Source organism: Oncorhynchus clarkii, chromosome 5, assembly GCF_045791955.1.
Source record: "Oncorhynchus clarkii lewisi isolate Uvic-CL-2024 chromosome 5, UVic_Ocla_1.0, whole genome shotgun sequence".
NCBI lineage: Eukaryota > Metazoa > Chordata > Actinopteri > Salmoniformes > Salmonidae > Oncorhynchus > Oncorhynchus clarkii.
In genome coordinates this window covers 78175113-78190418 of record NC_092151.1, presented here as the reverse complement: position 1 = coordinate 78190418, position 15306 = coordinate 78175113, and positions in this window count along the sequence as shown.

Sequence of the window (15306 nt, the reverse complement as noted above, 5' to 3'; positions counted from 1 at the left end):
CTGGAAGGTTCTCCCATCTCCACAGAGGAACCCTGCAACTCTGTCAGAGTTCTTGGCCACCTCTCTGACCAAGGCCCTTCTCCCCTGATTGCTAAGTTTGGTGGGGTGGCCAGCTCTAGAAAGACTATTGGTGAATTCCAAACATCTTACATTTAAGAATGATGGAGGCCACTGTGTTCTTGGGGACATTCCATCCTGCAGAAATGTTTTGGTACCCTTCCCCAGATTTGTGCCTTGACACAATCCTGTCTTGGAGCTCTAAGGACAATTCCTTCAACTTCATGGCTTGGTTTTTGCTCTGACATGCACTGTCAACTGTAGGACCCTATACAGTATATACAGGTGTGTACCTTTCCAAATCATGTCAAATCTATTGAATTTAGCCACAGATGAACTAGAATAAAGTTGTAGAAATATCTCAAGGATGATCAACGAAAACAGGATGCACCTGAGCTCAATTTCGAGTCTCATAGCAAAGGGTCAGAATACCTATGTAAGTAAGGTATTTCTGTTTTTTTATGAATGTGCAAAAACTTCTGAAATCCTGTTTTTGGTTTGTCATGGGGTATTGTGTGTATATTGCTGAGGGCTTTTTTTTAATCTAATCTATTTTAGAATAAGGCTGTAACGTAACAAAATGTGGAAAAGGTCAAAGGGTCACAACTATATATTGTGTATACTGTACTGTACATATCCAGTTCCCAATTTGGGATGATGTCACATTGCACTCTCCTGCATCCATAAATATTTTATCTGAATGAAGATAACTATCATCGTTAATTTCTTTATTTACTATAAAGGAGGGATGGAGGCAGGGGGGGAAGGAAGGCAGATTAAAGGGGGGGGGGGAGAAGTGACAGAGAAGGAGAGGCAGCTGTACAGGCAGTGGGAGCAAAAAGGGGAAGGCAGGAAGAAACAGGGAGAGACCAAAGGAGACACTGGTAGGGGATGGAAGTGTTGGAGGGGGTAGACAAGATTGGATTTAAGGCCAGCCACCACTCCCTAATTTTAATTTGTTTTATTTAATGTAATTTATGATTTTTTTGTAAATTTACTCCTAAAATGACATACCCAAATCTAATTACCTGTAGCTCAGGACCTGAAGCAAGGATATGCATATTCTTGATGCCATTTGAAAGAAAACACTTTGAAGTTTGTGGACATTTAACATTTAACATAGGATACAACTATAACTGTTATATAAATATAACACATTAGGTAAAACATGATTTTTTATATTTTCTATACCATCTTTCAAATGCAAGAGAATGGCCAATGAATGACTTAGGAATCTAGGCGCAATTTAGATTTATGTATGTACAAAGTTTTAGACAGATCCAACGAACCATTGCATATCTGTTCAAAATGTTGTATCAAGACTGCCCAAATGTGGTTTATTAATACATTTTCAAGTTCCTAATTGTACACTCTCCTCAGACAATAGCATGGTATTATTTCACTGTAATAGTGTGTGTGTGTGCGTGCGTGCGTGCGTACGTGATGGTGATTTAGGTGTCAAATATAAAACAGCCAAGCTGCTACTGGGTGGGCTATTAACGGTTCAAAATGTTGTATCAAGACTGCCCAAATGTGCCTAATTGGTTTATTAGTACATTTTTAAGTTCATAATTGTGCACTCTCCTGAAACCATAGCGTGCGTGTGTGTGTGCGTGTGTGTGTGTGTGTGTGTGTGTGTGTGTGTGTGTGTGTGTGTGTGTGTGTGTGTGTGTGTGTGTGTGTGTGTGTGTGTGTGTGTGTGTGTGTGTGTGTGTGTGTGTGCGTGTGTGATGGTGATGTAGGTGTCAAATATAAAACAGCCAAGCTGCTACTGGGTGGGCTATTAACAGGAGAGACAGACATGATCAATCATCTCTCTCTCTCTCTCTCTCTCTCTCTCTCTCTCTCTCTCTCTCTCTCTCTCTCTCTCTCTCTCTCTATAATTCCTTTAATATCCTCCCTTTATCTATTTATTCCTCTTTTTCTCTCAGATTGTATAACAACTAGGAATATGCATGTATAGCTCATGTACTTCTTCTTCTTTAAAATAGTTTTTTTTTACCCCCTTTTACTCTCCAATTATGTTATATCCAATTGCGATCCAATTACTATCTTGTCTCATTACTCGGGAGAGGTGAAGGTCGAGTCATGCGTCCTCCGAAAAATGACCCGCCAAACCGCATTTCTTAACACCCGCCCAATGTGTTAGGAGCCCGTAAATCGGCAGCCATCACTTTCGGCGCAATTACTAGCCCAGCCAAACCCTCCTCCAACCTGGACGACACTGGCTCAATTGTACGCTGCCCTATGCGACTCCCGGTTACGACACAGCCTTGGATTGAACCCGGGTCTGTAGTGACGCCTCAAGCCCTGCAATGCAGTCCCTTAGACTGCTGTGGCACTCGGGAGGCCTGTTCTTCTTATTTCTGTTTCTCGTGTTTTTGTTCTACTTGACTTTTTTATTTATGTTTTATAGTACTACTGCATTGTTGGAAAAGAGCAAGAAAGGCACTGTACTAGTGGACATAGTACAACAATAAATTTGAAAATGTGTGTTGTTATGGCATGGGTCAGCTGTGGAGTCAGTCATATCTGCAAATATAAAAAAGGAAACAGAAATTAAAATATTAAACAGTTGTCATTCAGATAAATCATTGTCTCCATGGTTGTGTGCCAAATGGCTCCCAATTCCTTATACTGTGCATTACTTTTGACCAGGGCCTATAGAAAATAGGGTGCCATTGAGGACACATATCCCTGTCAACGTAAGATAAATGCTGTGTCAGAAAGAATAAAGCCAAGGCGCTACTATCAGTCTCTGTCAGCTGATAACATCATCTCAGTGAAAACACGACAGCTCGTAATATGTTAAACTCCACTTGCTCTTTTCATTATCGAATAAAAATCACAACATGGACTTTGTGATTTCACACCAAAAATATTGCATTCGAAAGGATGACAATATTATTTTCTCACATTTGACCTTTTATAACACAATGGTTACCTTCTCAACTGGTTACCATCTCAACTGTTTAAATGGTATTTGAAAGCTCAGGAAATACTATATATCAAACTTCGATAAGAAAATGTTGTTATTTAACATGCCTACAAGAGGAGTATGACTATTTATTAGAAAAATCCCCCACAAACACACACAAGTACAAACAAAAACACACACACACACACACGAACACATGCAGACATAAGCACTAACACACCCACACTCACTCTCAAACAAACATATACACAAACACATACACACACACAAACCCAAACACATACAAACACACAAGCACAAACAAAAACACAAATACAAACACACACACACAGATATACACACACACACACTTCCATTGTGTTTCTTGGGTGGTTGTTTTGATGCCTGGAGGGACAAGTGAGTATGGGATCATTTCCTCTGAAAATGAAAAATACTCTAAATGTGTTTTATTGCCAATATCTCTCTGCCTCACCCACCCCCTTCTATTTCTCTATGCCTTTCTCTCTCTCTCTCTCTCTCTCTCTGAGTCTCTCCGCACTTGAAGCTAATGCATTTCCATCAGGCAGAGCAGAAGAACATTCAAACCTATATTTTTCCTCCCATCACTCTCCTTTCTGCTATATCAATTGGTCTCTTTCCTTCAAAGAGCCAAACTACGCAATTACTTAAAATCAAAGTAGTTATTGTTCTTAAGCTCTGAATTCAGACTGATATATTCAACACCTCACCTGCTCAATGAGTGAAAGAAAAACATATAATATTTTGAGACATGTATTGAGAAAACATTTCCAGAACACATTGACAAGGTGGAAGTTTGTATAGAGGCCTGTGTTAAAGAAGGTAATAAAGTCAGCTAGATGCTGTATAGCAGGGCTCTCCAACTATGTTCCTGGAGAACTAACATGATTCAGTTTAGCAAACAGCTAATTATTAGAATCAGGTGTGCTAGATTACAGGTGGAGCGAAACCCACAAGGCACAAGTTCTCCAAGAACAGGGTTGGAGAGCCCTGCTGTATAAGCACTGGGTTTACTACTGTAGGACTCTGAGGAAGACAGAGGGAGAACGAGAAGAAAGCAAGTAGCCTTGTCTGAACCAGAATGGCTATTCTACTGTTTCTGTAGCTTGAGTCAGCTTGATGTACAAGTAACAAGTACCCCCCCTGGACAGGATGACAGTCTATCGCAGGGCAACAGAGAAGATGAAATGAGGCTAATCCATGGGAAAGAAAGAGAACGTGAAGGAGAGTGAGAGGACACCAGAATGGAGGATGGGATATACAGGCTCAGGTTTCCTAACCGTCACAGTAGGCTCCATTAAATTACCTCTGTTAGTCGATTAGCTGTAGAGTTTAGCCTAGCGAAGGACGTCCTTATCATTCACTGCGGCTGAATCCAAAATGGCACCCTATTCCCTATATAGTGCCCTACTTTTTTACCAGGGCCCATAGGGCCCTACAGGGAATAGGGTGCTATTTCGGACACAGTAGGGCTTTAACCTTAACATAATGAGATGCAAGGACAAGATCTATTAAACTCACCAGGGAATCAAACTTTTAATTAGGACAATCTTCTTTAAGAAGAACATAACATAAACAAATAAAGGAGGATTATTAGTGAATGATTGATCAGCAGCCAGAGGAGCCAATGAGAAAATGAAGCTGGGGATTGAGTCCCAAAGGGTACCATATTCCCTTTATAGTGAACTACTACACAAAAAATAAATAAAGAGAGGGAGGGGGGGGGGGGGGGGGCTTCACCATCCAATCAAAGAGGTGATTTATACTGACACTTGGTAAGCAGCTTGGTAAGTCTCCTGGACAGCACAGGTGGGAATGAGTAGTATGTGTGTGTCTGTTTGCGTGTGTGTGTACCTGTTTCTGTGTGTGTGTGTCAGGCATTAAGGACTGTCCTGCTGAGTAGCTTGTGTTCTCTAATGAGTGTCCTCTGATAACGCTGCTGTTGTCCTGTTCTGTATGACAGATAGTCTCCGCCCCTCACCTCTACAGAAACTGCAGGGACACTCAATGACCATGTCCCCTAATCAACATGGACGACGGTGTCCTTCCATCCATTATCCTAGACATACTACACCGCTCCGACACTCGTCGGATGTGGCAGGGCTTACAAACCATTACAGACTACAAAGGGAAGCACAGCCGCGAGCTGCCCAGTGACACGAGCCTATCAGACAAGCTAAATCACTTCTATGCTCGCTTCGAGGCAAGAAACACTGAGGCATGCATGAAAGCATCAGCTGTTCCGGACGACTGTGTGATCACGCTCTCCGTAGCCGACGTGAGTAAGACCTTTAAACAGGTGAACATACACATGGCTGCGGGGCCAGACGGATTACCAGGACGTGTGCGCCGGGCATGTGCTGACCAACTGGCAGGTGTCTTCACTGACATTTTCCACATGTCCCTGATTGAGTCTGTAATACCAACATGCTTCAAGACCACCATAGTCCCTGGTACAAAGGCAACCTGCCTAAATGACTACAGACCTGTAGCACTCACGTCCGTAGCCATGAAGTGCTTTGAAAGGCTGGTAATGGCTCACATCAACACCATTATCCCAGAAACCCTAGACCCACTCCAATTTGCATACCGCCCAAACAGATCCACAGATGATGCAATCTCTATTGCACTCCACTCACCTGGACAAAAGGAACACCTATGTGAGAATGCTGTTCATTGACTACAGCTCAGCATTCAACACCATAGTACCCTCAAAGCTCATCACCAAGCCAAGGAACCTGGGACTAGACACCTCCCTCTGCAACTGGATCCTGGACTTCCTGACAGGCCGCCCCCAGGTGGTGAGGGTAGGTAGCAACACATCTGCCACGCTGATCCTTAACACTGGAGCTCCCCAGGGGTGCGTGCTCAGTCCCCTCCTGTACTCCCTGTTCACCCACGACTGCATGGCCAGGCACGACTCCAACACCATCATTAAGTTTGCTGACGACACAACAGTGGTAGGCCTGATCACCGACAACGACGAGACAGCCTATAGGGAGGAGCTCAGAGACCTGGCCAGGTGGTGCCAGAATAACAATCTATCCCTCACCGTAACCAAGACTAAGGAGATGATTGTGGACTACAGGAAAAGGAGCACCGGGCACGTCCCCATTCTCATCGACGGGGCTGTAGTGGAGCAGGTTGAGAGCTTCAAACTCCTTGGTGTCCACATCAACAACAAACTAGATTGGTCCAAATACACCAAGACAGTCGTGAAAAGGGCACGACAAAGCCTATTCCCCCTCAGGAAATTAAAAAGATTTGGCATGGGTCCTGAGATCCTCAAAAGGTTCTGAGCTGCAACATCGAGAGCATCCTGACCGGTTGCATCACTGCCTGGTACGGCAATTGCTCGGCCTCCAGAGCAAGGCACTTCAGAGGGTAGTGCGTACGGCCCAGTACATCACTGGGGCAAAGATGCCTGCCATCCAGGACCTCTACACCAGGCGGTGTCAGAGGAAGGCCCTAAAAATGTTCAAAGACCCCAGCCACCCCAGTCATAGACTGTTCTCTCTACTACCGCATGGCAAGCGATAACGGAGTGCCAAGTCTAGGAAAAAAAGGCTTCTCAACAGTTTTTACCCCTAAGCCATGAAACTCCTGAACAGGTAAACAAATGGTTACCCGGACTATTTGCATTGTGCCTCCCCCAACCCCTCTTTTACGCTGCTGCTACTCTCTGTTTAGCATATATGCATAGTCACTTTACCTATACATTCATGTACATACTACCTAAATTGGTCCGACCAACCAGTGCTCCCGCACATTGGCTAACCGGGCTATCTGCATTGTGTCCCACCACTCGCCAACCCATCTTTTTACGCTTCTGCTACTCTCTGTTCATCATATATGCATAGTCACTTTAACGATACCTATATGTACATACTACCATAATAAGCCTGACTAACAGGTGTCTGTATATAGCCTTGCTACTCTTTTTTCAAATGTCTTTTTACTGTTTTATTTCTTTACTTACCTACACACACACACACACACACACACACATACTTTTTTTCCTGTACGATTGGTTAGAGCCTGTAAGTAATCATTTCACTGTAAGGTCTACACCTGTGGTAGTCAGCACACGTGACAAATAAACTTGGATTTGATTTGAGGACATTTTCATTGACATAACAACCACATGGTGGTAGGCATCTTTGACCTTGTACCTCCAGCAGAGTGACCATATCCCCTAAACAACATGGATGACCAACATTAACTCATCAACTAACTGTATTATTTGATGTCTGATTTTAACTATGACAGAAATGTCAAAGTAAGACATGAACTGGTGTGATCAACACCATCCTAGACCTAGACCACAGCTGTAAGTTCTCAAAGTTCCAGGAAAATCAATCACAAGTAGGTAGACATCTTTGAACTTGTGGAGAGGGGAACATTTTAAAACTCCCAGAAAACCTTACAGAAAATGAATTGGCAACAAAACTGTAGAACCTTGAAATATTAATCAGATTAGTCGAGATGGCGGATGAGATCACCATCTTAATCTCCGTGGTTACGGGGCATTTTAAAGATCAGAAGGAAGGATCATATCCCGATTCTATCCCTCTTTATTTATCTTTAAACCTGAAGCTTTGGAGACTAGACCGAACACTGGCTCAAAGTTTGGATGGTAGAGAGGGTCTAGACTGTAGAGGATTAGGTACGTAAATGTGGCTCAGTTGACCAACATCCCTCATTTATTGATGGTGTTGGCTGCCACAGGTGTTGGCTGCCACATCTGAATGCATATGGATGTCTGTAAGATTTCTCAAATGTCCAGTATATCAAAAACTTCCATGTCATGTTGTCCGGTGCCAAATTTTCCTAAAAAAATTTCCTAAAACATATTGTTTTTATCAAGATTTTAGAATACTCACAAGAAAGTCTCGCCAATTGGATTGAAACCTACGTGTAGGTATGGACCCCCTAAAGACTCGCTAGTCCAGTGTCACTTTGATTATGCCTGCACATGATGGTTCACCAGCAGCCTCAAACTTCTAAAGAATAAGCTACTAGCCAAACAAGCTTGTAAGAATTGTACTTAATTAAACTCCCCACTCATACTCATCTGAAGGTTGAGCATTTTTTCACCTCTATCTCTGTAATGTGTCTGTATCCAAGTAATTGTATTTACAGTACCAGTCAAACGTTTGGACACACCTACTCATTCAAGTTTTTTTCTTTATTTTTACTATTTTCTACAATGTAGAAAAATAGTGAAGACATCTAAACTATTAAATAACACATATGGATTAATGTCATAACAAAACAAGTGTAAACAAATCAAAAAGCATTTTATATTTGAGATTCTTCAAATAGCCACCCTTTGCTTTGACATCTTTGCACACTCTTAGCATTCTTCCAACCAGCTTCATGAGGTAGTCACCTGGAATGCATTTCAATTAACAGGTGTCCCTTGTTAAAAGTTAATTTGGGGAATTTCTTTCCTTCTTATTGCATTTGAGCCAATCAGTTGTGTTGGGACAAGGTTGGGGTGGTATACAGAAGATAGCCCTATTTAGTAAAATACCAAGTCCATATTATGTTAAGAACAGCTCAAATAAGCAAAGAGAAACAAAAGTCCATCATTATTTCAGCTTTGGACATTAGACCGGTGTAAATCTTTCCTTTGGTCTGATGAGTCCAAATTTGAGATTCTTGGGACTAACATACTCCTCAGGGGCAACCCCAGAGCAGAAGGAACTCGTTCTACACATCGCCTACAATGACTATAACAGCCTCTTGATGAATGGAATTTTGACAGCCCTTGGTAAGCAGGTTAAGACGACCTGCATTGGCTGGGAAACTACTACTCTACAGACAGTCATTGAACACTGTAAACGGACTGAGGCAACAACTGTCTCAAGAAGATAAGAAGAAACAGAAAATGGAAGAGAAATGGGTGAAGTTACAAGCTGCTCAGGTAGCCTTCTATCAAGGACAGGTCCAGCAATGGCAGGCTCAGGGAGGCACTCAAAACGATGGACAGAGAGGAAAAGGAAGGGGTAGAGGGAGAAGAGGAAGGGAAGGCAGTGCTGATGGACGGGTTGGACGACAGACACCACAAGGTAATAGCTAGACCTTCTATTTCTGTGGACAGGAGGGACATTTCACCAGAACATGTCAAAGCAAACTTATCAAACAGGAGGCAGTAGATTGGAAAACTGGACCACCACCCAAACAACCCTTTACAACCCACAGATGGACTGACGCGAGGTAGAGACAGTTGACACCCTTGAACTGCATTTGAAGATTTTCAAGCCCCCGTGAGGAGCCAATGGTTGATCTGTTCGTCAATTGTGAATCAATCAATTGTTCTAGTAGATACTGGCGCTACGGCTGCCACTTCCTTAGAGAGTGCTAAATTACCACCACATCTGTCAGCCCAAGCTGAGAATGGATTTTGGCTATGGATAAAACTGTTACGATTTATACTGACAGCAGGTATGCGTTTGGGGTTTTGCATGACTTTCGTACACTCTGGAAGCAACGTGGGGTCCTCACCTCATCTGGGAAGACAATTTCACACTCTAAATTGGTTGAAAACGTTTTTGTTGCACTTCCTGTCTCTGTTAAAAACACGTTTTCTCTACAGGATGTTTCTCACTGGGGAAGTTAGACAATTTGTCAAAAGGAGTAATAATGGTTATAAGAATACCTGTACTCTCCAGAACTGAATTTAATAAGTAGTGACAATTGAGTTGACTGATCTTTGGAATTGAATTTAAGTTAGGCTAATTTAAGCTAATTTAAGCTAATTTAAGCTAATTTTATTTCAAATAGGCTTGGAATTAGTTAACTGATTGATATAAGAGTTGACTGCTGTTAAGAAATGTAGACACCACCTTTTGTGACTAGGGGGCAGTATTTTCATTTTTGGAAAAATAACATTCCCGTAGTAAATGGGATATTTTGTCAGGACAAGATGCTAAAATATGCATATAATTGACAGCTTAGGATAGAAAACACTCTAAAGTTTCCAAAACTGTAAAAATATTTTCTGTGAGTATAACAGAACTGATATTGCAGGCGAAAGCCTGAGAAAAATCCAATCCGGAAGTGACTCCTCTTTTGAAAGCTCTGCGTTCCAATGCGTCCCTATTGAGCAGTGAATGGGCTATCAACCAGATTACTTTTTCTCCGTATTCCCCAAGGTGTCTACAGCATTGTGACGTAGTTTTACGCATTTATGTTGAAGAATACCCGTAAGCGGCTACATTGCGCAAGTGGTCACCTGATGGCTCTCAGAGTGATTCTCCTGTAAAATACAGAGGTAGCCATTATTCCAATCGGTCCTACTGAAAAATGAATTGTCCCGGTATATTATATTATATATATATTATATTATCAAATAACACCTTGAGGGTTGATTATAAACAACGTTTGCCATGTTTCTGTCGATATTATGGAGCTAATTTGGAATATTTTTGGGCGTTTTCGTGACTGCAATTTCCGGGCGATTTCTCAGCCAAACGTGAAGAACAAACGGAGCTATTTCGCCTACAAAAATAATATTTTGGGAAAAAAGGAACATTGGCTATCTAACTGGGAGTCTCGTGAGTGAAAACATCCAAAGCTCATCAAAGGTAAACAATTTAATTTGATTGCTTTTCTGATTTCCGTGACCAAGTTACCTGCTGCTAGCTGGACAAAATGCTATGCTAGGCTATCGATAAACTTACACAAATGCTTGTCTAGCTTTGGCTGTAAAGCATATTTTGAAAATCTGAGATGACAGGGTGATTAACAAAAGGCTAAGCTGTGTCTCAATATTTCACTTGTGATTTTCATGAATAGGAATATTTTCTAGGAATATTTATGTCTGTTGCGTTATGCTAATTAGTGTCGGTCGATGATTACGCTCCCGGACCCGGGATGGGGAGTTACTAGAGTTAAATAATTAAACAAATAAGGAGGGGTACACCATTAATTCATGTGTCGACACACACAATGGCAGAATGATTGTGAATGAATGATTACATAATGATGAACTGCTTGTACTGTTTAACACATATTTCTTAAGGACAGGTCGAATACCCATCAAGTACAGTGCCTATTCATCCCCCTTGACGTTTTTCCAATTTTGTTGCATTACATCCTGTAATTTAAATGGATTTTTATTTGGATTTCATGTAATGGACATACACAAAATAGTCCAAATTGGTGAAGTAAAATAAAGAATAAAAACTTGTTTCAAAAAAATAAATAAATGGAAAATGGAAAATTGGTGCGTGCATATGTATTCACCCCCTTTGCTTTGAAGCCCGTAAATAAGATCTGGTGAAAGCAATTACCTTCAGAAGTCACATAATTTGTTAAATAAAGTCCACCTGTGTGCAATCTTAATGCCACATGATCTGTCACATGATCTCAGTATATATACACCGGTTCTGAAAGGCCACAGAGTCTGCAACACCACTAGGCAAGGGGCACCAGACCAAGGAGCTCTCCAAAGAGGTCAGAGACACAGTTGTGGAGAAGTACAGATCAGGGTTGGGTTATAAAACAATATCTGAAACATTGAACATCCCACGGAGCACCATTAAATCCATTATTAGAAAATGGAAAGACTATGGCACCACAGCAAACCTGCCAAGAGAGGGCCGCCCACCAATACTCATGGACCAGGCAAGGAGGGCATTTATCAGAGAGGCAACAAAGAGACCAAAGATAACACTGATGGAGCTGCAAAGCTCCACAGTGGAAATTGGAGTATCTGTCCATAGGACCACTTTATGCCATATACTCCACAGAGCTGGGCTTTACGGGAAGAGTGGCCAGAAAAAAAGCAATTTCTTAAAGACAAAAATAAGCAAACACGTTTGGTCTTTGCCAAAAGGCATGTGGAAGTCTCCCCAAACATATGGACGAAGGTACTCTGGTCAGATAAGACTAAAACTGGGCTTTTTTGGCCATCAAGGAAAACGCTATGTCTGGCGCAAACCCAACACCTCTCATCACCCCGAGAACACCAACCATGTTTTCATCGACAGGGACTGGGAAACTGGTCAGAATTGAAGAAAGGATGGATGGTGCTAAATACAGGGAAATTCTTGAGGGAAACCTGTTTCATTCTTCCAGAGATTTGAGACTGGGATGGAGGTTCATCTTCCAGCAGGACAATGACCATAAGCATACTGCTAAAGTAACACTCAAATGGTTTAAGGGGAAACATTTAAATGTCTTGGAATGGCCTAATCAAAGCCCAGACCTCAATCCAATTGAGAATCTGTGGTATGACTTAAAGATTGCTGTACACCAGCGGAACCCATCCAACTTGAAGGAGTTGGAGCAGATTTGCCTTCAAGAATGGGCAGAAATCCCAGTGGCTAGATGTACCAAGCTTATAGAGACATACCTCACATACCCCACGTTATAGAGACATACCCCAAAAAACTTGCAGCTGAAGGTAATTAGTTAGCTAATGTCCATCCCAGAGACTTCCTCAAATGTGCTGTCAATGGGGGGTCTAGAATATAAAGTAAATGCCTGACTGTGTTTTGCATCTGTTTGGATGCATTTAAGATGCATTAGTTTGTATCCATGAAGTTTCCCATGTCCACCCAGTTGATCAACAAGGAACAACGCTATGTCAAGAAGGTCAGATTCTTTACATTAACTGTCGAGCCATAGAGAACTCAGATTTTTCCGCAATCTAGGGAAACTAATGACAACACCATCTATATTGCTCAGTGACTTGAATATCTCCCAATGCATCAAACCGAGGAGATATATACAAGTTTATGAACTCAAGCAAACCTGCCAAAATGTCAAACTGTCCATGAGGGGAAGTCATGTAGCCTTGCCAAGTAGCCTATGCCAACGTTTCAGCATAATAAATGAATAGGTCATTTATCCTAATAATGTGCAACCGGATTATTTCATAATAACATAACTTTTAAATGACAAGAAATCTTATGTTATTATGAAATAATTCAATAACTCGTTATTATGAAAAAGATAATGATATAATGAGAGACTTTTAAATGACAAGACATATTATCTTTCTCATATCATTATCTTTTTCATAATAACGAGTTATTTAATTATTTCATAATAACGTGATCTTGTCTCATAATAGTGATAAAAAAATGTATATACTCTGAATGACAGTAATACGCCACCGTAAAAATGAAGTGTTTTGTAACACTACGTACAACCAGAGTTTCTAAACCATGATGCGCAACATCGGGAGACTTTCAGGAATGCTTGATAGTGTTTGGGGTTTGAGAAGTCAATGAGAGAAGTGAAAAATTATTTCTTAGTTGTTAATTTTCTCAAAATCAAATTTTCTCTAAATCATCCTAGATTTGACCCAATGTCTTAAGTGGTGGAACATGTTATTACTCCAACCTCGTGAAAGTGATAAACTGACACGTTTTCCTTTTTTAAAAATGACTTTATATCAAACGAGTGTCTTTGAGTTGACGGCCTGCATATGCACAGTTCGGGTCGCATAATCTCAGCTAGCCAAGGTCGCCATGACATCGCCTAAAAGTGTGATCAGGGATTTCTATTGGAGAAGCAGTTTTAGCCTATCTTTGCTACAACTAGTGGCAACTGAGCTGCCAACAATTTTAAGGAGACAAAACCTTAATTTTGCTGGAGTTGGAAACACACGGGTGTAAGGGATTACGAGACAGATTTAATGTGAAACACTCATCCTAAGGTTTTCTGAAACAAGACATGGTGTGTTGTAACACCACTTAATCAAGAGACTGGGAGCACTAACCTGGAAAAGGTTGAAAACACTATGATGGTGCTTTGAGTCCTGTTTAATTACATCCCTCCTCTTTTGGTTTTCCAAATACTGTAAATGTGAGTCCCTCTTCTTTTGGTTTTCCAAATACTGTAAATGTGAGTCCCTCCTCTTTTGGTTTTCCAAATACTGTAAATGTGAGTCCCTCCTCTTTTGGTTTTCCAAATACTGTAAATGTGAGTCCCTCTTCTTTTGGTTTTCCAAATACTGTAAATGTGAGTCCCTCCTCTTTTGGTTTTCCAAATACTGTAAATGTGAGTCCCTCCTCTTTTGGTTTTCCAAATACTGTAAATGTGAGTCCCTCCTCTTTTGGTTTTCCAAATACTGTAAATGTGAGTCCCTCTTCTTTTGGTTTTCCAAATACTGTAAATGTGAGTCCCTCCTCTTTTGGTTTTCCAAATACTGTAAATGTGAGTCCCTCCTCTTTTGGTTTTCCAAATACTGTAAATGTGAGTCCCTCCTCTTTTGGTTTTCCAAATACTGTAAATGTGAGTCCCTCCTCTTTTGGTTTTCCAAATACTGTAAATGTGAGTCCCTCCTCTTTTGGTTTTCCAAATACTGTAAATGTGAGTCCCTCCTCTTTTGGTTTTCCAAATACTGTAAATGTGAGTCCCTCCTCTTTTGGTTTTCCAAATAGTGTAAATGTGAGTCCCTCCTCTTTTGGTTTTCCAAATACTGTAAATGTGAGTCCCTCCTCTTTTGGTTTTCCAAATACTGTAAATGTGAGTCCCTCCTCTTTTGGTTTTCCAAATACTGTAAATGTGAGTCCCTCCTCTTTTGGTTTTCCAAATACTGTAAATGTGAGTCCCTCCTCTTTTGGTTTTCCAAATACTGTAAATGTGAGTCCCTCCTCTTTTGGTTTTCCAAATACTGTAAATGTGAGTCCCTCCACTTTTGGTTTTCCAAATACTGTAAATGTGAGTCCCTCCTCTTTTGGTTTTCCAAATACTGTAAATGTGAGTCCCTCTTCTTTTGGTTTTCCAAATACTGTAAATGTGAGTCCCTCCTCTTTTGGTTTTCCAAATAGTGTAAATGTGAGTCCCTCCTCTTTTGGTTTTCCAAATACTGTAAATGTGAGTCCCTCCTCTTTTGGTTTTTCAAATACTGTAAATGTGAGTCCCTCTTCTTTTGGTTTTCCAAATACTGTAAATGTGAGTCCCTCCTCTTTTGGTTTTCCAAATACTGTAAATGTGAGTCCCTCCTCTTTTGGTTTTCCAAATACTGTAAATGTGAGTCCCTCCTCTTTTGGTTTTCCAAATACTGTAAATGTGAGTCCCTCCTCTTTTTGTATATTCCCCGCTCTTACATGGTGTGCTGATAAACTCCTCATTGGTAATTCCAAAATATCTAATGTACGGTATTATGGTCAAACAAAAGATAAGTGAAAATATAGTTTTGTAAAAATACAAATTAATATGTTTGTCCAGGATAAAACATTTTATTTTGTAAGACATTATTTTGAAGTTTCAAATGTTTTATCTTTTCTTTGCAAATTATCAAATGACAACAAAACATTAACAGATGTTTC